This window comes from Lethenteron reissneri, chromosome 46 (genome assembly GCF_015708825.2).
Source record: "Lethenteron reissneri isolate LAM-NWPU_2019-01 chromosome 46, ASM1570882v1, whole genome shotgun sequence".
In the NCBI taxonomy this organism is placed as follows: Eukaryota; Metazoa; Chordata; class Hyperoartia; order Petromyzontiformes; family Petromyzontidae; genus Lethenteron; species Lethenteron reissneri.
In genome coordinates this window covers 11273190-11275721 of record NC_083824.1, presented here as the reverse complement: position 1 = coordinate 11275721, position 2532 = coordinate 11273190, and the positions used below count along the sequence as shown (strand labels likewise).

Genomic DNA, 2532 nt, shown 5'->3' with positions numbered 1-2532 from the left:
AAGCTTGCCAGGTGTCGATTCAGCAAGGAGATACAATCACACACAATGGTGCATTGCAAGTTGCACGTCAACGCAAGTAGGCAGGGCAAAGCCAATTAGGCGCAAAAAAACAAAAAAAATAAATCTCGTCAAGAGTATGTTTTTATTTCACTTTTTAGATGGATAAGGAATTAATAACATTGCTGCTTATATTATACAGAAAAAAACACAAAATTAAAAATGTACTTGTGCAAATAAAACTACAAATGTAGATGTTTTAGAGACTTAGCAAAAATCACTTAGTATTTTAACACGGTTAAAACTTCTTGTCTTTGCCCATTTGCAGGACAAAAACCAAGTAGGTTAGGATCTGCAGCCCAATTGATACCACTGCTTTGTATAAGAGCCTGCAACAACAAGAAACAACTTGATTAGATTCAACAAGTGAGACATCTATTCTTTACATGAACTACTGGATTAAGAGCTTCCCAAGTTGTCGCCAATCTCTCCGTGGTCTTACGAAGCAACAATCCATCGTTCCCATGCACAAGCTGATCTCATTGATCCATCAACACACTGGTAATTTTCTTTGGCTGCCTGTTGTTAGTCTTGACCATCGGTCGTCGTCCTTTCTATGGAATTGTCCTGCCCAAGCAGCCTAATTTAAGTCAAAATGAGTGTTCTCTAATGATCTAATCCACCTGTTTTTGTATTAGAGTAGCAATTCAGCCAATATATAACTCAAAAAGGCGAATGCATGGTTTAGTTGACTTAGATGCCTGAGTGAACACAAACTCTGGTATAAGAACCCACCTGTCCCGAGAAGACTTTCAGTCTTGTGCCACCGTCTTAAAAAAAACGAGCGGCCTGTTGCACAAATTCTAATAAACTCACCGCATAGCAGTAGAGAGCTTAGGGTGACACTGGGGTACAATGAGGCCCCTTCTCACCTGCAACACGTTGCGGAGAATGGTGACACGATTGTTGGCAATGGTCAATTTGTGGCTCCCGGCCAGTTGCTGCTTTGTCTGCGGCTGTTGGCTGTGACTCACTTGGGCCCCAATCACCTCCTTCACCTCCTTCAGCAAAGCCTGGTTCTGTTCCTTCATGGCTGTGGGCAGACACATGTTAGAGTTTCAGTCGGTTTAAGATGTAGGCTTCCGAGACCACTTTTAAATTTTCTTGCTGTGGTTTTCACAAAAAATTCGTGAGAATTTTTTAAATTTGTATTATTTCCCTTCTACGTGACTTTACCGAAAGAACCAAGAATATAAATTTCCATGTAGTTGTTGGTGATCTGTACCTAACGCTCGACACGCCGTGTAGCGCTGGGTAGGCTACGTGGATCCGAGTGAAGTCAATTTATTATCCAGTAGAATTTCTTGCAGCACGCTAACACCATTTGGAATGCATGCCTCATGAATTGGTTTTGAAAAAGGGAACCATTGTTATGCCGATTCTAAATCTCAACCCCAAAAAAGGATTATGCGATGGCACGCGTCAGGTGATTCGTGAAATGCAGTCATTTTGTTGTGGCCGAAATCTTTTCAGAATCCAATCGGAGATATTGTCTTCATTCCCAGAATTTATCTGGCACCGTGGGATGTGAATTTATCATTTATTTTGAAGCGAAGACAGTTTCCAATCATTCCTGCATTTGCTATCACTGTGAATAAGTCACAAGGTTTTGATTAAATAAATTCAATGCAATCTTTAAATTGTATTCTTCATTACATTTATTTTTTATTAACTTATCATGATGGGCAAATACACTAGTTATCCATAATAAAGTAGTTTTTTTGGGTTAGATCGCATAAATATAAATGTGTTGTATTTAAGACTGAATCAGGAGGATCTCTTCATAATTCTCGCTGTCGCCTGATGATGCTGGTTGTGATCACCAGCGAAACACCGTACTCGAATTGTAAATGTTGTGGGTTTACCCTCCAATACACCGGCTTGCTAAAGTAACTAATTGGCACGTTTTGTTTACGTGACAAGCATTACTAATTGGCTGCGTCGGGTGGTGGCGGGTTTAACGACATTTATATTTACGCGATCTAATCAAGAAAACCTTAATTATAGAGTTTCGGTCTCATGCAGCACAACTGTGTTGTCAAGAATGATGCGTTATACTGCACTTTGAGGACCTGGAAGCTGCTAACATTGTTAAGCAAAACTCCATTGCCAGACAGCTTTAAACTCCTAAAGAATAATGCACCAATATTACGTCTGGGGACGGTCGTGTGGAAACGCTTTGTCCTGCATTGTTACTTCTCCTTGCCGACAGTCACTCACCTAGTACCTCGCTTTGGGTCTCTAGAGCTCCTGAAGGAGCTTATTCTTTTTCTGTAAAACAGGACACAATATCATCGACTGCAGCAAACTGGAATGTCGGATGTATACATTTATACCAATGCCTCATTGTACGCTTTTACGTTCATCAAACCAAGTTATACAACATGACGCACAAACTCTGCATTACACAGAACTGTAGAAGACTACGAGGAAGTCGATAACAACTGCACGTGTTGTGCACAATACAGCACATAC

General features: G+C 40.5%; 1 long non-coding RNA gene across 1 annotated transcript; it reads right to left on the bottom strand.

The window, feature by feature from the left end:
* Positions 1–284: 284 nt before the first annotated feature.
* On the bottom strand, positions 285–2302 carry LOC133354206 (uncharacterized). Its single transcript, XR_009756547.1, has 3 exons — positions 2278–2302; positions 930–1090; positions 285–386 (listed from the first exon to the last, which is right to left on the bottom strand). It is a non-coding gene; the product is annotated as an uncharacterized LOC133354206 (long non-coding RNA).
* Between the last annotated feature and the right edge of the window lie 230 nt (positions 2303–2532).